The 25,908-nt window shown below is 32.5% G+C and overlaps 1 long non-coding RNA gene across 1 annotated transcript in view; it reads left to right on the plus strand.

The window, feature by feature from the left end:
- LOC138714797 (uncharacterized) overlaps nt 1-25,908 on the plus strand; it is a 254,869-nt gene that overhangs the window by 96,057 nt on the left and 132,904 nt on the right. The window contains exon 2 of the long non-coding RNA XR_011336088.1: nt 121-281. This is a non-coding gene — a long non-coding RNA (uncharacterized lncRNA). The remainder of the gene's footprint in view (nt 1-120; nt 282-25,908) is intronic.

Raw genomic sequence — 25,908 nt, forward strand, 5'->3', positions numbered from 1 at the left:
AAAAACTATCACAATATTACTCGTATCACTAGATTACCAACCTTTACCCTACTTGAGTTTTAGTCTTGGTTCTCCTGATATAAAACCTTATATCAATTATGTTTTCTTATTTCTTTTCAGACTTGGATATTATTTGATATCTAACACCGCGATTTTTCTGTGGATATCTATGGCCTGAATTTCCTGATTGCTATCTCCGTCATCACTACAGGACATCTGAAGCCAAGTTGCCTTCTCCATTCCCTTCTGTGGACATCTGTTCGACGCCTACTTCCTACCTGGTGAGTTTAAAATTATATTTAGCATCCTTACAGCAATAAAACAATATTCGCTTGGTTGATTTTAAATGGTTGGAGATGTCGACAAGCAAGACTTCTCTGGAATTGTCTTCTTGTGCTGCAAAATTCTACTTCTCTGGTAGACACGTCTTTAAGGTGAAATTCGTTATCTCTAATGATATGATTATCAGTGAAGATCAGTATCAGATAATTTTTACATCGCTCCTAAGTTTATATCTCGAAGAGTATAATATAGAAATACCAGGCAGAGCCATCAGCATGATATGAATTTAGGAAGACTATATTAAGGCCATAAGACATTTTTTCTTACGACATGATTCGGTAGATTTTTCAAAGGTTTTTCTTTTTGCTGTAAACTTAGTGCGACTTAGGACTTTATATATCACAGACCATGACAAAACGGACTTTAATTTCGCAACTTCATTTTGCAGGATAGACAAACAAAGTTCATGTGAAAATTAGCTCAGTACAATTCTAATGTCAGATCTTGATTCAGAAAAAAAAATGCTCTGTGGGATGGTACACTAAAAATGCACACAAGAGATCAGTAATGTCTGGATACTTAGCTTTAACTTTTTTTTAAATTTTAAACTTCTTTTTCTGAATTGAACAAACTTAAAATTAATAATTCTAGAATATCTACTCTATTTTCAACCTTGAAACCTAATAAAAATTAGTTTGTTCAGTATCTAATTCTCAGTAAGATGGTACCAATAACTCAATTTGGCCAAAGTAGAAGCTAACGTCCTATTTCCCATGGACTGTCACTTGTATTTTTAATTTCCACTAAGAAAGTCGTGCTTCAGAAAGAGCTACGAGAAATGAAAATTGAATACTGACCTGAAACTATATGAATTAGTTAAGAATTATAGACGTTTTAAATGTTAAAGCGGCATTATTATAAGAAAAATATTATTTGTATCACAAAACAAATATTAAAGGAACTCACAATTTTTTTTTTTTCACAAAAGTTGAGCATACGTTTTTATAATCACCAGTTTTTATTAAACTTTTTAGTATGAGAATTAATAATGCAAAAAAGAAGAAAAATAGATTTTGTCGATCAAGACAATAATTTATTTGGGGTACCTAGTAAGACTATGGCCATCTTTGTAAATAAACATTTTCATACATTCTTTCAGAATATAGTAGGCCATGTCAGCCAGTGACGACAAAATTATGGCAAGGGAAACAGTAAACCTAACAGGACCTCCAGAACTAGGGTTGCCATATGTACGGTTTTACGCTGAACAATGCTGTTTTAACTCGTTTAATTCCGCGTACAGTGCGAGTCTTGAACTGTACGCCAAATGTTCCGTTTTCAAATTCCTAATCCCGCTCGCAGTATCTACGTCACATTTGTAGTGTGGTTGGTGGTGGCGTAATAGTAGGCCTATTTATGGCAGTACCAGAAAAATTGGTGTATTTTATAGATTGAACTGGTGCATAAAAACCGAAAAATATTATATCTTTAATAAATTTCTTACTAAGCGTTTCCCCATTTATGGCGATTATTTTCAGTAATGGCTACAAAATGGAAGGATGAAAAAAAATTATTGCAAATGTCATAAAAAATGAACTTTTTGTATAATCTTATTCAACAACGATGAAAAGTGTAGTGCATTTTAAAAGAAGATTTTGTTATATAAATAAATATTTAAATACGGCATATTCACATTGAAAATAAAGGTCGAATACTGGAATATGTCAAATTACAGAGTAAATTCACAATATAATTGTATGACGTAATAAATAATTACAATATATAATGCATAAATCATAGTAAGACTACTTGTATTAATTAATATGTATTACATGGTTGGGTCACTGGCTGAGAAGAAACTGCCTACTGAAGATGCACTGGAAGGAATAATGAAACGGAGAAAAGTTCGAGGAGAAGAAAATGCCATATGATAGACGACATTAAGATATATGGATCATATGCGGAGACCAAGAGGAAGGCAGAAAATAGGGAAGACTGGAGAATGCTGGGTTTACAGTGAAAGACCTACATTTGGGCAGAAAACTATGAATGAATTATCTTCTTATACATGAATGTTTTTTTTCTAAGAAAGTGAATATGGATGAAAGATGTTACTTATTTCCCATCTCAAAATCTGGCAACCCTATCCAAAACAAAACCATTTTAAGGGGAGAGGATGGTATTTTTGATGAAAAATGACTGAATTTAAAAAAAAGTCTTTAAAATAGTCTGTGATATATGTGGATCGCCATTTTTAAACTTCCTGCATTATGGATTTTTAAATCACTCGCCCACTTTTATTGTTGTTTCCGGTAAATTAAATTTAAAAAAAATCTTTAAAATACTCTTTGATATGTGTGCAATGCATTGCATAACATTTTGTGGGTATTTGTGCCCTTATCGGATGTTGAGACGTCATTTTTAAACTTCCTGCACTATGAATTTTTAAATCACACGCCCGCTTTTATCGGTTTCCAGTAACTTCATTTTTTTTTTTCTGCTACACTGCCAGGCAAAATGGATATAATTTCTGAACTATTAAAGATACATGCAAGAAATTTAGAACACACATTCTTTAGACTATTAGGAAACTTTTCTCTGTAACAGAATTTTGTTAATTGATTTCATTTTAAAAATACGTCCGTTTGTTTGCAAGAAAGGAAATTAGAAAATTGTTACTAAATTTTAATTGTTTATTTTACAAACGTAGGGACTAATATCGAAATTCTGTTGCAGACAGTTTGTAGAAGATACTTTTGCAAATACATTGCAAAAACTGTTTAAATCTATCTTTAAAAACGGTTTAGATATATCGGTTTTAGTACAATCCTGCATTGGGTTTTTTTTTTCAAATTTGGGCCCCCCAAATAATTCTTTTTTCAAAATATTTTTATTTGGTTGAGTTGCCACAGCTATGAGCTCTCTACATACAAAAAATTAATTATTTACACCAAATAGGAAAAAAGTTAAAAAAAATACCATCCTCTCCCCTTAAGGCCCGAGTTCTGCTTTGCGTAACTTGCATTCAAACGTTATTCCACTGACAAGCAGAACATGTGCTGACCTCTTAACTAGATACTAGCATCTCGAAAGATATTTATCATCACAAGCAGCTTCCTTTATTGTTGAGAGATGTCGCTAGCTGACAGTGATATAACCTAAAGTATAAAGGGCACAGTGAAAACATTATCTGCGCCAGGGCAGGGGTGCGGAGCCGGTCCTGGCAGATAGCAATCAAGTCCAGTATCTGTTGGTTAAGATGTCAGGACTTCTTTAACGCTCGCCTTTGTCAATCGCGAGGAATTCCACTTTGTTCCATCCCACAGGGAACGAGTCGGCGAATCACGTCAAGGCAGAGTGGTGTGGAACAAGTTCCAGGAAGAATAAAGGGTCAGCGAGGCTTGAAGATTAATATAATAACTAACCATGTGGGCTCTCTTATGCCGAATGTTCCATTTCTACATGCATGTCACTCAATGGCCGTTATGTTGAGAAATGTTTGTTGTATAAATAATAATACAAAGAGATACATTAATGGCCTCCTTAAGAGACGCTTGCGATTTTTCAATCCACCACCGCACCGAAAAAAAAGAAAATTCTAAAAGTAGTGCATGTGCGTAAGTCTATCTTTAGTAACAGCTCTAACAGCTTTCTTTTTATACTTTCTTTCTTTCTTCCTTTTTTTCTTTATTTCTTTCTTTCTTCCTGTCTTCTTTTTTCAACATATCTCCCGTTACTTCGTTTATTATTATCCTATTTGATTTATTTTCCTTAGTTACAGAAATATACTAGAATTAAAGCTTATAAAACATTGGAAAGGCCAGTACTGACTTATGGTTGTGAGACTTGGACTTTGTGGGAAAGAGATAAAACCCGAATAGTAGCCAACGAGATGAAATTCCTGCGAAGAACAGTTGGCTATATTAGATTAGACCGCAAGAGGAACGAAGATACTCTTCAAGAGCTTGAAATATATTCTGGATTACATCTATAGTTACAGAACTAACTGAAGAACTAACATGTTCACCGCATGCAAAGGACTCGCATTTAAACAAGATATATGAGTATAAAGTCTGTAAAAATTACATGTTACCTTAACTGAAAAAAATGTTAACAAGCGACCTTTAAAACTTCATGACTTACAAAGGAGAATGTGAGTTGCTGTATTTTTAGGTAGATTCACACTTCATTGCTACCTTAAACATTTTGTAGGAGTGAGTGAGTGAGTGAGTGAGTGAGTGAGTGACTTAAAATTCTTTAAGGCCAAAAGCATCTTAAAATTGTAGAGTGGACTCGGAAATTTACTCTACATGCGAAGCCAAGATAATTTAGGTACTAGACTCTAAAGCATAATTTTATTAAAATATTTACTAACTCCTTGAATATAATATCTCTTTCCAGGACCCTCCATGCCTGCCTATCCTTAGCTGTCCTCATCCACTGCGCGCCCGTCGCACTCTGGAAGACATCAGACCATCAACACCTTGGACATCCTTTGCTCCTCTTCCCGAAGCGCTGGTCCCAAACTGTCGAGGTGTAGGTCTAGGTTCTCTGCTGCGATCGATCCTGCTCACTTGTCCGTCTCATTCATATTTTAGTTCTTGTGCGATTTGCAAACTACATACCAGTTCTTCTACTGATGTCTCTGTTTCTTATACATTCTTCCAGCCTCGAATATAACCCTTAAATTCCTAAAGTATCCTATAGGATACAACAGGTTAGTAGGATATATGCTATAATTTTAATAGAACAATAGAAAAAAATTGGTAGGAGAATTAAAGTTCACAATACTATAATATTGTACGACATATAAAATATGGACATTGCGATAGTTGTTTTCTTTACAGTCCGACACGGTTTAATAAACTAGTGTGAGAAATGAAAAGAAAAGACGCTAAACTGGAGAATTCCCACGGTATCTTTGAACCGTGCCGTTACGTTTAGCATCAAATTTAAGTAAATACACAATCTCGCCAACATAAGAACACGACGTTGGTGTGTGGCGTCGTTGTAGGGAGAAATTTGTTCATTTCCTCTCTCTACTTCCTTCGTTTTGAACATTACTGAGAGATAGCACCACTGTTAGCTACAAGATATATTTGCGCAAATATTTTGAAGTAGATTACGTGACTTAGATGAGAGTCTCGAGACAAAACAGTTTTGCTATATTTCTATTTTTTATTAAATGTTAAGCACAGGAACGCCATTTCGTAATTTTATTTAAGAAACAATCCAAACAAATTATCTTTGCATCAAAAACGGATGCTCCCTGGACCAAATTATCGTATTTTATAATTGTTTGAATGCAACAGAAGCCAGAAGTCTTGCACTTGACTAATGCAATGAATTATTTAAGAATATAGTCGCGAATTTTACTACCACCATTTCGATTGTGTTTTGTTTGGCACGGCTCGGTACGGCCTGGTGTCTAGTGGCCAGCGAGTAACGTCGACTATCGACATTGCTCTGCCGTGGGTATTATCCAGTTGTTCCGTTTTGGCAATTTAAGAGTGAAGACCATTTCCCTATTGTCTCTTGGCTTCAGTAGATGATTTCACAGTTAGCCCCAGTTATTCAGTGACGTATTCCACTTTTATACAACGTGCTTCAAAGCGCATTTATCGCCCTATTCTCCCGATAACTATTAAATATTTTGCTCCAATGAGATTTCAGTTGGACGAATATTTATGTTGATTCTATTATTTTAAAAGGATGTAAAATAATATTGTTTTACTTTTATTTTTGGAAAAAATAGATATGTTAGTTTCTATGTATATTAATTCATGTAGATATTTCAGGTAATTAAATACGTTGTTTGAGAAAAATTTAAGCTTTATCTGTATGTAGATTGTGATATTTAGAGGTGTGTAAATATGAATTGGTGCTTAAGTTCGTAACGTAAATAAATACTTGGTTGCTATGGACACATGGACAACAGATGAATAAAAGTATATAAAAACGCTATGACCTTGTGCACCAATCCAATAAGGCTTTTACTCTACTGTAGGAACGGATAGGATTACATTAGTTATTTTATTATTTATTGTGGATATTTTGGAGTCCTAAATATATTGCTTGAACTGGATTTAAATTTGACGCTTGATTATACAGGGTGTTTCACAAATACGGGGCATAATTTCAGGTATGTATTTCCCACATGTAGACAATCAAAATAGTTCATTACAACATGTGTCCGGAAATGCTTTATTTCCGAGTTATGGCCTTCACAACATTGAAATTCACCGGAACCATACCTCATGTTTTAGAAGACACTCCACTGATCAATCGTCAACACATTCACTTCTTGCATGATGGCGCTCCTGCACACTTCAATCGTACGGCTCGCCGGTACTTGGATCGAAGGTTTCCTGATCGATGGATAGGTAAAGATGGTCCAATTGCTTGGCCTCCACGCTCACCTGATCTGAACCCTCTCGATTTCTACTTGTGGGGTCATTTAAAATCATTGGTTTATTCGTCTCCGGTGCCTGATTTGGAATCCCTTCGGAATCGAATTGTGGCATGTTCTGAGGACATACGCAATACTCCTGGAGTTTGGGATCGTGTTCGCAGGTCAATGAGACATCGATGCGAGGTCTGTATTCAAGCAGGAGGTGGACATTTTGAACATCTTCTGTAATGACAACGACCTGCGGAAAGAAAAACGTTCCGGTGAATTTCAATGTTGTGAAGGCCATAACTCGGAAATGAAGCATTTCCGGACACATGTTGTAATGAACTATTTTGATTGTCTACATGTGGGAAATACATACCTGAAATTATGCCCCGTATTTTTGAAACACTATGTATAGATATTAATATTTTAAAAGCACATAAAATAAATATATTCTTATGTTTTTATAACGTATGGAGTTAAATTGCTTTTTTAAAATGACTATGGATAATTTACAGTCATAAATACATATTCTTTAAAATAAGATTTAAGTTGAACGCACAGTCATGTAGTTATTCATATTTTAGTGAAATGCGAAATAAATAAATAAATTCCTCTATTTTCGCAACGGATAGGATTGCTTTAGATTTTATATTCTTGTATGCGGTATATTTCAGAGTTTTAAATGCATTGTTTGAATAAGATTTAAATTTGACGTATGATTATGTACGCATTAACATTTTAGGAGGATGTAAAATAAATTGATTCAACTATTTTTGTAAAGGTTATGGTTACATTAGGTTTTATATTAATACTTTTAGATATTCTACATACAAATACATACAGTGTGAATAAGGTTTGACTAATATTTTAGTGAGATGGAAAATAAATACATTCTTTATTTTCAGAACTGATAGGGTTATATTATATTGTATGTTAATTCTTGTAGATATTTTAGAATCCTAAATACATTATATATGAATAATAATTAAATTATAGGTAAAAGAATGTCGATATTAATATTAATTGGGATGTAAATTAAATCTAGTTCTCTGCTTCATAATTGATAGAGTTACATTAGTTCTTATATTCGTGTAGATTAAGAGTCCTACATAGATATTATTTGAATAAGATTTAAATTTGACGTATAATTACTTGGATATTAATATTTTATACAGATGTGAAATAAATCCATTCTTCTATTTTCGCAATGGATTAGTTTATAAATTAATGTTGTTGTTGTTGTTGTTTTCTAACGCCAGGCGTTTGACAATAAAGTCATTTGACCTCTTGCATTCAAATATTTTTCAAAGATATTATCATGACCAGCCATTGAAGCACAGATTTTGAGGTGTTCCGAATCCATTTCTTGGTTTGAGTTGCACAATGGGCAGTTAGGGGACTGATATATTCCAATTCTATGCAGGTGTTTGGCTAAACAGTCATGGCCTGTTGCCAATTATAAATTAATGTCTGTAGATATTTAGAAATCCTAAGAAATTTATATGAAAAAGTTTTTGATTTCGGCTTATAATTCCAAACGGATAGATTTACATTTGTTTGAGAATTAATTATTCATGTAGGGGAGACTGTTGTACCTTTAGCATAGTGTAGCTTTGAACATTCTTGTTGTTTATTTTTTGCTGCTACCTAGAGGACTCAGACTGAAGTAGATTGTAGAGAAAGCCGCTAAGTAGCTCTGGTCGTAGTTTCAGTTTGATTTACTGCAAAGTGTGAGTTCCGTGGACAAAATAAGTTTTTTTAGTACCAAAAGTAAATATTTCGTTCATTGATATATGTTTTGTAACACAAAACCAGATTGTATTTGTTACTATCTTTCAAGTACAGTGTGTTCCCTGTCATCTGATCAGTAATAACATATTTTAATTTCCATGATTTATTCGAATCTCTAGTTTTGGGAGCCATATTTGTTTAAACGTGCACCCTCTTGTACCTTTGAACACAAAACATCTTGTACCACGGAACATGTTCCAAAGTACACGATACTATCGATTTTTGTTTTTATTTTATTTTAAGATCATGTCACGAAGTAAGTCTGGAATTAAGAGGCCCCCAATTGATCCGGATGCCTTGAATAAAGCTGTTGAAGCAGTTATGGCTCCTCCAGGAAATAAAATCTCAATCAGGGAAGCCTGCTCTGGTTTATGATGGAAAATACATTTTAAATATGATTGTCAGTTTTTACAGCTTATATTCCAACCTATATTCCACGTGTTCCAACTTGAAAGAGGATATGTTCCAAGGTACATGAACCTGTTGTACCTTTGATCACATTACATATCCCTTCATTTTATTTTTTCCATCCGTAATAGATCTATGAAACAGGAAAATACATATAGGAAGTCGTAAAGGAATCTTCAATAATTATATGAAGCGTTTTTTCATTTAAAAATTTAATTTCCCAAAATTAAAAAAAAAATAAAATGTGAAAAGTGTTTAAAGGTACAACAGTCTCCCCTACATATTTTGAAGTCCAAATATCTCGACTACATAAGATAGCAACTTGACGCACACTTAGGCCTATTTAAATCTCAACATTTTAGAGCACACTGAAACGTCTTTCTTGCTTCTTTTTGTAACGAATAAGATTACATGATATTTTGAATAAATTCTTGGACATATTTTAAGCCGTAAGTACTTCGTATAAACCAGTATTCAATAGGACGTATAATTATGAAGATATTAATACTTTAAAGTAATATAAAATATATGTTTTTGTCTTTTCACAAGGGATAGAGTTCCATTAGTCTCCAATTTAAATCGTGTTTACATTTTAAAGCCCTAAATATTTTGCAAGAATAATGTCCCAATAAAATATATAATTGTGCCGATATTTATATTTACAGGGATCTAAAGTATAGGCTATGTTTTCCTCTACTTTTATAGCCGATAGATTTAACATTATTTTCCAAATTCAATCGTAATGATATTATAACGTATTCATGTTTTCAGAAGTACATAATTAGATATTTCTTAAGCATCTGGAATATGTTATTTTCCTTTACTGTATTTCTGTAACGGATAAAGTTGCATTAATTCGTGTTGGTATTTTTAAGCCCACAATATTTTCTGTGAACAAGTCTTCAGTAAGGTTTATAACTGTGTAGATATTAATATTTTTGAGCTCTCTAAATGCCCTAAATATCCGTAGCTGATAGAGTTTCATTAGTTTTAAAATAAGCTCGTTTTGATATTTTGAAGCTTAAATATTTTGTTTAAATAAGTCTTCATTCAATATCCAATAAGAAGTAAAATATGTGTTGAAAACAGGAGTATTGGACAACTGAACACATTTAACTGTTTAGGTTGCCATCTTTTATATGAAAAAGAAAAGGATATCGATTCTAAAATAACTAATTTTGTAAAATTACCGGCATTATCAAGTCAGTTTTCAAACCTTAGTACAGAAATATACAAGATTAAAGATGTACAACATTTTAGCATGACCTACTTTAGTCTATGGATCAGAAGCCTGGACTTCGACAAAAAAGATGTTCAACGTGTAACTACCAACGAAATTAAATTCATGAGGAAAACGGCGCGATACAAACTTTGGGATAGGAAACGAAACACAGAAATTTTGAAAGAATTGAACGTCCAACCTATGTTAAATTTTCTTCAAATCTATGGAGTTAATTCAAAACAGTATATCGAGAGAATGCCAACAGAAAGATGTCCAAAGACAGTGCTACATTACCGCCCTTCTGGACAACGATCTGTGTGAAGACCATTAAAAAGATGGCATGAGACCATTGGGATCGCTACAGACCACTAGGTCTAGTGCTTGAATTGGATGATGATGATGATGATGATGATGATGAAATAAGTCTTCAATAGAACATATCGTTGATATTTTAAGGGGATCTTAAACATGTTATTTTCTTGTACTTACGTACGTAGCAGATAGAGTTGCATTATACTTCAAATGCATTCGTGTTGATACGTTAAAGTTCTAAATATTTAATTTTGATAAAGCGCATAATTGAAGTATGTAACATCAGATTCTTTAAATGTGTGTTGCAAGTGGGAAAAAATAATTTTAAAATATTCATTTATAACAATAAATTATTGCGTTCAATGCCTGAATAAACTATTGTATCATTCTTTCAAATGGTTGTGATAGTAAATATAGGCCTAATGAAATATTATGCCCCTTAAATTATTTTCCTTTCTCCTGAAATATGAAATATAGTTTTGTTGGTTACATACTTATTCCGGGTAGGTCTGCAACTAGGTATGCCGCTACTGGTATTTTGAAGTGTTCTAAATTAGTTGTTATCGTCTATTTCCGTAATAGACGAATTTGCTTCGGTTTTCAAAAAATTCGTGTTAATTTAAAGCCGTAAATATTTTATATGAATGTCTTAAATAGGACATATTACTTATGTAGATGTTAAAATTTTATAGGGTTTAAAATAATTTTCTTTTCTTTTATATCCTTATCACTAGAGCCCGGATTTTATGTAATATGAAAATAAGAAATATGTCGCTAAAATGGCAAAACATGTAGATAAATATGTAATAAATTAAAAATACTTACTTACCTACAAATGGCTTTTAAGGAACCCGAAGGTTCATTGCCGCCCTCACATAAGCCCGCCATAGGTCCCTATCCTGTGCAAGATTAATCCAGTCTCTATCATCATATCCCATCTCCCTCAAATCCATTTTAATATTATCTTCCCATCTACGTCTCTGCCTCCACATAGGTCTTTTTCCCTCCGGTCTCCCAACTAACACTCTATATGCATTTCTGGATTCGTCCATACGTGCTACATGCCTTGCCCACCTCAAACGTCTGGATTTAATGTTCCTAATTATGTCAGGTGAAGAATAAAATGAGTGAAGTTCTGCGTTGTGTAACTTTCTCCATTATCCTGTAGTCCCAAATATTTTCCTAAGAACCTTATTCTCAAACACCCTTAATATCTGTTCCTCTCTCTCAAAGTGAGAGTCCAAGTTTCACAACCATGCAGAACAGCTGGTAATATAATTGTTTTATAAATTGTAACTTTCAGATTTTTTGACAGCAGACTAGATGACAAAAACTTCCCAACCGAATAATAACAGGCATTTCCCATATTTATTCTGCGATAAATTTCTTCCCGAGTGTCATTTATATTTGTTACTGTTGCTCCAAGATATTTGAATTTTTTCCACCTCTTCGAAGGATAAATCTCCAATTTTTCTATTTCCATTTCGTACAATATTCTCGTCACGAGACATAATCATATACTTTGTCTTTTCGGGATTTACTTCTAAACCTATCGCTTTACTTGCTTCAAGTCCACACCTATGGAGTAACGGTCAGAGCATCTGGCCGCGAAACCAGGTGCCCCGGGTTCGAATCCCGGTCGGGGCAAGTTACCTGGTTGAGGTTTTTTCCTGGGTTTTCCCTCAACCCAATACGAGCAAATGCTGGGTAACTTTCGGTGCTGGACCCCGGACTCATTTCACTAGCATTATCACCTTCATTTCATTCAGACCCTAAATAACCTAGATGTTGATACAGCGTCGTAAAATAACCCAATAAAATAAAAGTAAATACTTGCTTCAAGTAAAATTTCCGTTTGTGGATTTTCTCCTAACATATTCACGTCATCCGCATAGACAAGAAGCTGATGTAACCCGTTCAATTCCAAACCCTGTAAATAAATAAAATAATTAATTTAAAATCTAAGCTTTATTAGATGTATTTTTGCACACTGATAAAAATTACAGGTTCACATGTGATTCAACCTCATTTAATTATTTTTTGTAGGCGCAATTAATAATGAAATATTTTTACATATTTTCTGCGGTCATTGGCTGTCTCGTCAACGGCAACCCATATGTAGAAATCTCCAAGTTAAGCTCTAATCGTTTCCATTGTGTCAGTGTAGCAGGAGTTCAAATAATTTTTCCGGAGTGTTGTTTCATCCAGAATATTGAAGTTGCAGTATTTGCGTAGGAATGCTTGAAACTTTGACACTCCAAGTTCGGCACTCCAATAACCATTGTCATGCACAAATCTTTATTAAATTCACTGGTACAAGACGAAGAAGGTTCCAGCTCCACTTGTGTAAGAAGAATTTGTTTTTTTCTACGGAGCACGGTTTTTATTTGTGAAGTCATAATTATAGGTTTAATTCCTGCAGAAAACATGTAATGAATATTTCTGTTGGTAGAATAGGGGCTCCAATATTATTGCTTTTGTGAACTAATTTTAGTAACACCGTATTTCAGTTTGAAGAAGAACGGTCCAGTCATTTACAGTTGGCCTTTCTTCTGCCTGTTTGGAGTCTTAAAACATATATTTTCTTCTTCTAATATTTTATTAAATAAACTTAGTACAGGGGAGAAGTTCATAATATGGTAAATGTTATAATTTGAAGTTCCAGTTTTCATAGTATGACGTCTCATCTGCTTCAGTTGACTTAATGTAATAGCTTAGAATTTGATTTTTTATGAAATTATATTAATAACTAGCCGTACCCGTGCGCTCCGCTGCACCCGTTAGAAATAAATATAAAGTAATTACATAATTAAAATAGGACATTTGATTCAGGGAACATTCGTATTTGATATAAGGATAAATCGTTTATTATGTTACTTAATTTAAATTGTATTTGAATAATTAAAATGCGATCATTTTGATCCAGAGACCACTCATTTGGTCATAAAAATTATTTTAGGAAATACAGGAAACGAATGCCTATCAAGTTTTCTGTGCATAAGAATCTATTTTAATCTTACCTGTCCTCGATTCACTCAGAAGTTACTGTAATAACATTATAGCATTATGTCCATCTAGAGAAACTACACTTTCCAATGGTGAATTAATAATTAATTATACAAATCGGTTAATTTAGCTTCCGATATTACTTCATACAAACACAGAAACATTCTCTGTAGGCTATCTTTAATAGCTTACGATTGTTGATGTCCAAGGCCCCTTATAGACGAAGTCATTTGTTTTTTAATTCATTACACGGCCTTAGATGGCAGTTATTTTAATATTAAAACTCATTTATCTCATTAAATATCAGTCCTATCAAAATGTTGCACGGAATAAAACTTATCGGAAATTATGTTTAAAGAAACGTTTGTTATGTAACATTTTTCACAAAAATCAATAATAAGCGAGATATTTCGATTTATTTAATTCAGGCTACCATATAACCCCCCTTTTAAATAATGTATTTTGAATGCCATAATAGCCTAAAATGTAAGTTACAACAAACTTAATTTATATTCCAATTTTCATCGAAATCCGTTCAGCCATTATCGCGTGAAAAGGTAACAAACAAAGACAGACAGACAGACATACAAACAAAAATTTCAAAAAAGCGATTTTCGGTTTCAGAGTGATTAATTATATATCTTGGGACCAATTATTTTTGGAAAACCGAAAATTACCAGAAAAATGTTGGCTACAGATGTATTATTAGTATAGATTTGCATTTAAGGAAATTTTATTTCTAAAATAGTAGTATTGCAGAAAAAGGGCTCAATTCTGTTATTTTCAAATTATATTTAAACCCTTTTGAATCAGTCACAGAGATAATAAAATTATATCCTATCTTTTTGGAAGAGCTTTAAATATTTTATACTAAAGAAATAAATTTGTGTCCGTATTTGATACTGGGATATTCAGATTAAAATTTATTGCTTTTGTGAACTAATTTTAGTAACACTGTATTTCAATTTGTAGAAGAACGGCCCAGACATTTACAGTTGGCCTTTCTTCTGCCTGTTTGGAGTCTTAAAACATATATTTATTCCTCTAATATTTTATTAATTTAACTTAATAAAGGGGAGAAGTTCATAATATGGTAAATTTTATAATTTGAGGTTCCAGTTTTCATAGTATGACGTCTCATCTCCTTCAGTTGACTTAATGTAATAGCTTAGAATTTGATTTTTTATGAAATTATATTAATAATTTGCATTTAAGGAAATTTTATTTCTAAAATAGTAGTATTGCAGAAAAAGAGCTCAATTCTGTTATTTTCAAATTATATTTAAACCCTTTTGAATCAGTCACAGAAATAATTAAATTATATCATATCTTTTTGAAAGAGCTTTAAATATTTGATACTAAAGAAATAAATTTGTGTCTGTATTTGATACTGGGATATTCAGATTAAAATTTATTGTGAGTTGGGCCATTTTTCGAATAACCGCTTCAACTATTGTTTTCGAACATGTTCCTACTTCTAACATGTCAACATGAAATTATTAATTTAATAAAATCTTTAAAAATAATGTGCCTTCTGAAGTAGATTGTAACCTAACTATCAGTACAAAACTTTAAAACTCCTTTCTATGCATGTAGCATAGCTTTCATTCTAAATTTGTTCCCTCCAAGGCACCTTTACAGATGAATTTAAAAAACGCGTAGTAGTGTCTACTTATAAATCTGGCGAAAAATTCGATATCTGTGAATAATTATATACAAATACTTCTCCTGTCGATTCTTGCTCAAATTTTTAGAAATGCATTAATAAAAATTAATAAATTATATAAACGTAATGTATTACGTAATAATAAATTTGGTTTTCTAAACAAAGTATTAGTGATGTAATTTTCGAAGCCGCACAAGAAATTATGAAAGAATTAGAGAGTGAAAATAGGCTTAAGTATCTTCGTTTGTTCCTAGATAAAACAAAAGCATTTGACACTGCTAACCATGAAATATTTTTGAATAAATTATATTATTTTGGTATCAGAGGCAATGCCCTGAATTTGTTTCTGTGCTAATTTACTAGCAGATTTCATCAAAGAGCCAAAATAAATGATCAAATGAACTACACTAAAGTTTTAGATGTAGGAATATAACAAGGAACCTTATTAGGTCCAATTTTATTTTTAATATAATATTAATTATTTAATAAACATTAACCTTGAAAGTCTAAAAGGATCTCTGTTTTCATACGCCGACGAAACTTATGTTACATAATGGTGCAACATGGCAAGAATCATATGAAAATGCAAATTTAGGTATACATATTATTAAACACTTTGAGAGAGGGACAAAGCTTAAGGGTGTTTGAGAATAAGGTTCTTAGGAAAATATTTGGGGCTAAGAGGGATGAAGTTACAGGAGAATGGAGAAAGTTACACAACACAGAACTGCACGCATTGTATTCTTCACCTGACATAATTAGCAACATTAAATCTAGACGTTTGAGATGGGCAGGGCACGTAGCACGTATGGGTGAATCCAAAAATTCATATAAAGTGTTAGTTGGGAGACGTGAGGGGAAAAATATCTTAGGAGAAGGCGAGACGTAGATGGAAGGATAATATTAAAATGGATATGAGAGAGATGGGATATGATGGTAGAGATTGAATTAATCTTGCTCAGGATAGGGACAGATGGCGAGCTTATGTTAGGACGGCAGTGAACCTACGGGTTCCTTAAAAGCAATTTTTAAGTAAGTAAATAATATCATGAATACTATTACTTAATTGAAATTGAATATACTGCAGTGAATGGTATCTGGCTTCTGCGAGGAGTGATATGTGGATAAATTTGTAATAATCGAATACTTTTGTATGATTTGTAATTTTATGAAAGGTAAGGCATCTATATGTCTGACATAAATTTTCGCATAACCTAGTATATTACATTGTAAATAACAAAATAGAACGTATGAGGGGAAACATTTCTATTTAGATTAAGTTCTGAGAGAAAGAATAATTCTTTTGTATGAAGGGTTGATATTAAAAAGGGTTAAAACTCTTGCCCTGACTATGAATTGTAAATTTCCACGATGGTAAATTGACATTGGTGAACGGTTGAGGAGGCATGGAAGAGATTGAAGACCATTTCTTCATCAGCATCTCTTTTTCGTTTTTCTTGTGTTGCTCCTTTCAATTCCTCTTTGCAAGTCATCAATGCCGTTTTTATTTCCAGTGTGCAGTAAAGCATTAATGTATAAGGGACCCCGTATTCTCTCCTTCCTTGATAGGTTACTCGTTGGTTTTCACGGTATACTCTCTTTTGTTTCAATAAGTAGAGAAAAATGGAACTATTCACTCGTAAAGAAAGATATTAAAAACAAGAATAGAAAGTTGCATGACTTGAAGTACGTATTAGATCTCTGGCCGAAGGGAAATGTATTCCTCGTCTTGAAGGAATGACCTTTACTACAGAATGGATTCTTTTTTCTTAGTGATAACGTCTGGAATTCGCGAACTGGAGTTTTGAGGTTCGTTTCCTTGAACAGCCTATTTTTTAATTTTCCAGTTTCATCTGATGCTCATTCCGTGGTAAAATCTTAGATTTTCTTAGTAAGAAAATTTGGTCGGCGGAAAAAGGCACATGAGTCAAAGTCGATTTTTTTGTTGTACCTAATCACATTAAGTCAAGGATTTTTTTCTAATTTTTGAAATAATAAAATTTCTTGTATGTTAAATTGAAGGAGGTCTTACTTTGAACAATATACATGAATTTCATTATTATACTTCTATTCAGTTATGAGTAAATTTAAAAAAAATTATCTCCTGAAAAATTATTTTTTATGACTTATGTGTCTTTTCTCGTCGACCAAAGAAGTGGTTTTGAACAGATTTTTTTTCTCTTGAATAATTCGGATTCTTCTTCGATTCGAAGCGCAAAGTTGCTTTAATATTACCTTATGAATTTGTCTTTTCTTAAGGGGAACGTACACCATTGGCCAAAAAAAAATAGTGAAATTCATTTTTTTATATCTCAGCTACAGCAAAAGCTAAATGAACAAATTTTTTCATGCTTAATATACATACATTACACTTTATAAAACACTATTCAGAATATTAAAAGAGCTAATAATTACCTGTAAAAATAATATCAACAGTGCATAAGATTTTTTCTACAACCGTAAAGTATCATTATACAAGGTGATCCGTTTGGGTATGACTAAAATAAAAACACCGTAATCAGTTACTACTGAACTTCATTTATTGAAACTTTGTGTACATAACACTGAAAGATGGAAGATTCCTCAGAGCTCAACACGACCCCCATTGCTCACCCTGCACAACGCATAGGGGAGAGTCGGGTAGTATCGGACAGTGCGTTTCTTTCATCTACCACCATATGGTACTACCTGAATGACATGGTTACGTTTCTCTATGCGACATCACAGAAACGTAACCATGTCAATCAGGTACTATCATCGTGTGGTAGATGAAAGAAACTCAATGTCCGACATTACCCGATGTCCGATACTACCCGACTCTCCCTTAACGGTGATGAATTCAGCCCATGTCCGTTGTAACATAAGAGGGGCGATTTGTTGAAAATCTTGAGTAATTTTTACTCTCAGATCATCAATGTTCCTGGATTTCTGTGAATACACAATGTCTTTAGCAAAACCCCACACGAAGAATTCAGGAGAGGTTAGAGCTGGGGAGTTTGGGAGCCAAGCCAAGAGATAGCTGCTTCTTGTACTAGGTTTCACCTGCGACCTCCTGCATGTTTTTTTTTTTTAACACAGAACCTGTTTCTACAAATGTTCGATACGACAACATTATGAAATCGTATTTAGGTACATTATGCACACTATACTCACGTCGAAATTCCCTTTGAATTCTTTCAACACTTTTAAATTTAGCATACCAAAGAACACATTGTGTCCGCTGTTGATTGTAGTAGCATTTTAATCATCTACGATTTTCATTTGTCCTTTCAGATTATGCATTCTTGATTGTCTTGTATGGAAACTCTCATCCTTTAATCATAATATAACCGGCAAGAAATTTTTGCTACTATCATAATAGCTTTATAATAATAAATTAATATTATCCATACAAAACGGATCAGACTGTATTTACAGAATAAATATAAAATTAAATAAATATCTGCATGATTATGTTACTGAAATGTTTTAAAAACTTACATCAACAACATAGCCTAGGAATCTTTTACTTACAGTATTCGTTCAATAATTATTTTTAATCGTTACCTTCAATGTTGAATTTTCTAAGAATGTTGATTAAGAAGAAAAATATTTCCTGAAGGAATCGGTGAAAGATCCTACACTATGTTATTGATATAGGTTTTTGCAACATTCTACTAAAGAATCGTGCTAATAAAAATTTAATTAATTGTATATTTTATAATGTAAATACTTTACAGTTGTAAATAAATTATACACATTTTATATTATTTTTACAGGTAATTATCAGCTATTTTAATGTTCTGAATAGTATTTTATAAAGTATAATGTATGTATATTAATCATGAAATGTTTTGTTCTTTTAGCTTTTATAGTAGCTGAGATGTAAAGAAAATGAATTTCACTAAATTTTTTTCAGGCCAGTGGTGTACTTTCTCACTTAATGCTTCTTAATTTAATAATATGTATACAGGGTGATTTAGTAAAAGTTTGCAAGAATTACACATGAACGTTTTGAGATAAGGAACTTGGGGTCTACGAATCCAGATTAAGGATATACGGACTTAAACATATATATGGCTACCGCTTAATATTTCCATATTATTTATGTTTAATTAATTTCATACCATTTACAAACATGAGTTAATATAATCCCTTTGTACCTTAAAATAGTTGCTCAAAATAACTCTGTCGTTCAAATATCCCTGGCATATTTTAATCGCATCACAGACGGCTACAAACGTAGCGGCTAATTTCATGTCAGTGTTTACCGAGTTCTTATAAACAAGCGATTTTAGAAATGTTTTCTGTTTTGCTTTTTTTACGACGCTTTATCAACTGAGCTGGTTATCTAGCGTCTGAGAGAGATGAAGGTATTAGTGCCAGCGAAATGAGTCCAGTGTTCAGAGCCGAAAGCTACCCAGCATTTTCTTTTAATAGGTTGAAGGAAAACCCCGAGAGAAATCTAAACCAAATAACTTGTCCAACCAGGATTTGAACCCGGTGTATTATGATAATAAATGATTGAAAGAATTTTAGTTTTGTTCTTTAAATGTGCAGAAATTTCATCCCAGCTAATGTAACTTTTCTTTCTGTAAAGGAATTTAAGAATATTACAATTGTTCGGATCAAATTTCTGCACATTTAAAGGACAAAATTAAAATTTCTTCAATCATTTATTGTCATAATATAATGCTGTCTTAAGCCGACTGAGCATATTGGGAATTGAATCGATGGCTCTCCCAAAACACGCTATGTAATGTTTCATAGAAAACAATTTCTATCTCGAAAAGGAATAAAAAACGAGCAAACGTTCTATGAAATTTTTTTTGTCTGAAATATCTCAGAGAATAACTCCCTGAAGTTAATTACATTTCTTAAAGTTTACTCTGTACAATTATCCAGTCTTTGGGCTTATTTTATATTTTTATAACGGCTATAGGAATTATATAATTATCCAGCCTTTGGGTATAATTGATATATTCCCAAGCCGTCTGACCTTTATTTTATTTGCAGTTTTTCTTCTTTGTCATGCATTCATGGTAGATGAATTACTAAATAAATATGAATTTGTCACTGCACAAATTAATGATCCAGTGTACAAATGAATAACTCACTGAACTAATGAAATGGCTCTGAATAAATTTTTTAATGAACGAAAGGATGATTCATGTATCTAATTAATGACTTTCAACAAAAGAATAACTCAGTGGAGAACGAATAATTCACTGAAATGACGGATGACTCAGAACAGATGAATAACTATTCGAACGAAAAAATGGCTCACTATTATTAATGAATGACTTTGAGTAAATGAAGAATAACTCGGTGAACAAACGAATGATACAAATTAATTGCATGGTGAACTCTCTGGCGTAGTGAATTATTGACTAATAACATTGAGCAACAAGAATTTTGCTCCGACTTAAAACAATGTGTCCCTTATAGTTTGGTGTGCGCTGAATCCGAAAATGTATCTCTTTTCTTCGTATCACTTAAGGTTTTTAAGATATACCATGGTTTCACTTTTCGATAAGCGCGCACCCTGAAAACATCTGGCGCGGGTTGGGAATAATTGTAAACAAAACAAAAGCTAATGCATTTTATGAGTTTGACTTATTTTCGGTTTCTCATGGTTGTTGGCATGTTCTTTTGTACTTCTAATAAATATTGGCCCCTTTTATTCAGTAAATTTCGTAACAGTTCAAAGTGAAGTCTACGCAATGAATAGACAAGGGTGTGGTTTTCAGCATTTAAAAGAAAAGTTTACCAGTTTGAGTAAAAGCAAATTAAAAGAGGACATTTTCATCTGTCCACAAATTTACAAAGTTATGGCTGACTCTTTGTTTGAGGAAAATTTTCCGTTACAAAAAAATGGCATGGCGCGCTTTCGAATATGTTTGCTCAAATTTCCTTGGAAATTCTAGGGCAGACAACTACATAGAACGTGTTGCAAAAACCATGTTAAGTGCGTATGAAAAAATGAGGTGTAATATGTCTCTCAAAATACACTTTTTACATTCTCATTTAGATTTCTTCCCTCCTAATCTTGGAGCGGTAAGCGACGAGCATGGGAAGTGATTTCATCAATAAGTATCTGAAATGGAAAGGCGATGTAAAGGAAGATCATCATCCAGCATGCTTGCAGACTATTGTTAATTCCTTGTGAAATACATTTCCGGATCTAATTACAAACAAAAGTCATCCAGAAAATTATTTTAAATGTAAGAAATATCTGAAACCGATAGATAAATTTTAATTTATTGGTCTGACCCAATATTTTGGGTTTGCCCTGCGACACAGAATAGCTCACAATAAAATTTAAAATGAAAAATTATATAAACAGGTTTCAGACAAAATTGATTAAGCCGGTTTCTTGTAAAAGACAGTCCAGGACTAGTTAGAAAGAGAAGTCATCCAGAAATTTCTTTTAAATGGTAAGTTCAAATTCCTAGATTTTTCTCATTATGTGCATGAAATTTATTTATTTATTTACCTATTTATTTATTCATTTGTTTATTTTATTGCTATTAAGTTTGAAATGAATACAAGTTAATAAATACAATGAAAGATAAACTAGCCCACTCCTGAATGAGTAAGACTCGTGCTCAGGAGGGGATTCCAATACAGACAAAAATAAAATTAAAATTGAGAGTGAATACAGATTATATAGTGTTTAATATGTTATAGCCCAAACTATAAATCCATTACAATTTTTTTTATATTTTTTTATTAATTTGGAGAGGGATCGTGGTTAAAATAATATTGGAATAAAATTTGTTTAATAATCTGGGACCTATACTCATACTATGATAAAAAGCTGCATTGGTTTTACATTTTGTTTCACGCAAACGCAGAGAATTCATATTTTTAGTTCTATATTTATGTATATACCTTTCAAAGTTATTAAAATTTCTATGAAAATGTTTTAATAAAATAAAATAATACATTTGTTTAATATAGAAAACTTTGAAATGTTTAAACATTTTTATTGTTGCGTTTCAAACTATGTAACATCATTTTCGTAATCAGTACACATTTTCCAAGTATTATGAGTCATTTTGAATCCCTAGTGTGTTGTAATTTTACCAGTAGCAGCGAAAAATTAAAAAATAAGTTTTAATCATAAAAAATCAATTCATTTTCCCCCGAAAAATGGTACATGGTGGGGAAATGTGGATTTTAAATTCAGATTTAGGGCACACATATTAGTAATATTCAACTATTTTTATTTCGGAGCAAGCCAAAAAGTAATAATAATTCGGAAGATAATTAAGTGAATTAATAATTATTACATATACTACTGAATTACTGTGTGAATTGATGAATGACAGTGTAACTAGTTACAGTAGATATGTGTTGAATAAACGTATGACTGAATGAATTATTAACTGGATTAATGATTCAAAGAAGAGTGAAAATGGATAAATTACATAAAGGGATGAAGGAAGTCTGAAATATGTTAAAAGAAAGGAATAATAGAGAAAGGAATAGTTGAAGAAAGGTAAAAGAAGAGGAAGCTAATAAATAAAGGGACAGAATGAAGATAGCTATATAATTGCACTAGTGGCTTGTGCAGCAAATGCTACAAACTAAGTTCATTAGACGTTCAAATAAAAATTTTCAGATTTATTTTCAATGAAGAATGCCAGATATTTTGAAAGTTACTTGCTTCCATAATAATGAAAACATACTTCCTCTGAATGGTTTTTTTAAATGCAAATACTTTTTTTTTGAAACTACCCACTTTCAATTTTTGAGTTTCAACGCGAAAACGCAAGTAACAATGTCAGGACGATCAGTGGGTTTTTCCTGTGGGAGTAAAGCAATAGCTATTTCAGGTCATTGTGGATTGTAGGTGAAAGTTAAAAAAAAAGTCAGGCTTGCTATGCTTTCGAACAATAGACATAGCATCTTGGTATAGCTGCTGCAATGTAGACCTTGAAATGCAGAGGGTAAAATCATTTTATCTTGCTAGGAGATCTTACTGAAATGATCGGGAGACTACAAAATTTTGTAGGCCTCTTATTTTATCAGTAAGTAATACCTTTTGGTCTTTCCTTAGGAACTGTAATTCTTGCGCTCTATGAAGCCAATACTGAAGAGAATGACGCATATAAATATCTACACCACACCGCCATTAAGTGTATGAAAAAGATCCAACCCCACTTGATTAATAACTATAAAAATATTTGATTTTTAATAACAATATTAGTATCTTATATATGGCCGCCACGCAGTAAATTATAGAAATGAAGATGTAATTTAAGATATTCTCTACACCTACTTATATAACCCCAAAACGTTTCACTTTCATATCATCAATATAACATTAATATGTATAACTAATTAAAAATAGTCACATCATGGCATTAACTATAATAATATTTCATTTCTAATGGTAATAATGTCATCAAACCACCTCACTTTTTGTAGATTGTAATATGCAATACACAGCTGTACTCAGAAAATTACTCACCGCGGAATCAGACTTGTAAATTATTTTTAGTAAGTCTTGAAGTTTTTAATAACCAATTGAATTCGAACTCCAAATATGTCAGCAATCCTGCAAGTCATGGCCTTCATGTAATAGCCTATTGTTTACTGTAGTGTGTGTTTTATTTTATTCTTAAATATAATTAATTTTTAAAACTGACGTAAGATGGACTTTGGAAAACAGGAAAATTATGTAGGAAAACTAACGCTTCGCTGAAAGTTACTATTTTTATGAAAATCCTTGGATACCAAGCTTCAAAATGACGGGTCATTAATTAAAATCCTTTCAGCCGTTTTCCCGTAATTTCCATTACCAGTTCAAATTATATATATAGATTTTAGGAACAAGAGGGACAAATGAAGAGTGAAAGATTGAAAATAAAAATATGTAAGAAACGAAGACAGCAGAAAAACCTGAGTTTCTAACGGTGTGAGCTGACCAGAGACGACCACGTCTGTCTGGCTAAAAAGTGTGGTCTGAAATAACAGAACCTCATGGAATTGGTTTCACGCCCTTGGAAAAATATACACTGGCGTGTTTAAATTTTCTTGCTGTTAAATTTGTTTCTGGTGACACACATTGTCGTATAAATACATTCCTGATTCAACCGTGAAGAGAAAACATCTCTCTGTCTGCTCTTGTATTAACAGCTGGCATCGAGAAGACGTAAAAATCTATAAAATGAATCAGAACCAGAAAATAAATTTTTCTTCTCCTCCCAACGTTGCGACTTAAATTTGTGTTTAATCTAAAAATCTTACTTTTAAATCCCACATCAAAGAGGAAGCAGCAGATGCATCGTTGGAGCTTTACAAATCACCGGCGGGTTCTTAATAGATTCTGCGGCACGGCGCAATTTTAAATTGAGGGAACTAGTCTTCTTAGAGCGGACTGGACGGGTCTGGGGTTCGATTACTGGCAGGGGATGTAATTTTTCACTTACAGGACAATTCTTGATTCAACCCTATCTAATGGATAACGGTAAGCACCCCACCCCTCCTTTCCCATGCCGTACAACGGACGGGTCTCGAAGCTGGCCATTCAGCTTAATCTATTGTAGAGTTTAAGAATGCTTAGAGTCCTCACTCCACTGATGTGTTGGTACACCTCCGCCAGTTAGTACCACCATGTATTTATCAGGGGATCGTACAGATTAATCTCTGTTAAAATTTAAACAGAAAATTAAAAATAAGAAAAATGTTCTTAGTTTCTTTCATGCTACAGAAATGTGGACGAAAAGTAAAAATTTAAGTTGGAATATGTTTTTAAGGTACTTACCTATCCTTGGGATAAAAATTTGCAGTTTTTATCCAAATTTTAAAAACTGTTTTGTCTGATTACTTGACAAGAATTTTCACACGAAATAAACCCTTCAAATATTTTTTGGAGGACAGAGGGACAATTTATTAAAGCAAAAACTGAAATTTGTTTCTTTTAGACTTTGGCTCACAGTTTTTATGTTAGAACAATTTTTTTCACTATAATATTCCTAAAAGAACAAAGAAAATGAAGAGTTCGCGGGAAAAACGATGAATGTCACAGTTTTGTTAAGGTTGATGTCATTATCTGATTCAATGGATCACTGCGAAATGTAATGTTGTTCCTATGAAAAATGGTAAAAAGGAGAATTATCATCACGAATACAGTAATCCTTTCCTTTATTTTCTATAGAAACAACACTACATCTTGCAGTTATAGACTCGATTAGATCATTATCTAATTCTTAACAGAAATGTGACATTCATCGTTTTTCCCTCGAACTCTTCAAATGTTTTGAAAACAGTTTTTCCGTAACTTATCCCATTAAGAAAAATTGTAATTTAATTTGTGTTAAATTTAAAACATAAAAATAAAAATTCAAGATCTTGAAGTTTTAAATTAACTTTCTTAAGCAGTAGGACACTGTTTGTAGTTTGGCACTTAATTAGCTGCATTAATCAGTTTCATTATGATGCAGGGTGATGAAAAATCTCAATTCTAATTGCACTTGGTGTTAACATTAGTGTTGTAAAATGCTGTAAGACTGAATACGGAGAAAAATCATACATCCTGAGGGTATGAAAAATTGTAAAACTCAAACACATAGCTTCCTGACTGTATGAAAAATAATATACAGTCAAACTCAACCGCCAAATTCTAATTGTTATTACAAGAAAAATGTATAACATTGACAAAATGTGACAGATTGGCATTTGAAGAACTGCATTTCCGGTTTAAAGAAAGCGTACTTCGGGTCAATAAAAACTCATCTAATTAATTAACCAAGCATCATAGAGACAAAACTGATATATTTTTTTAAACTAGATAGTTCAAGCTTTTAAATGATATAAAAGTAAAAATAAATTTAA

The sequence above is a fragment of the Periplaneta americana genome, chromosome 15, assembly GCF_040183065.1.
Source record: "Periplaneta americana isolate PAMFEO1 chromosome 15, P.americana_PAMFEO1_priV1, whole genome shotgun sequence".
Classification (NCBI taxonomy): domain Eukaryota; kingdom Metazoa; phylum Arthropoda; class Insecta; order Blattodea; family Blattidae; genus Periplaneta; species Periplaneta americana.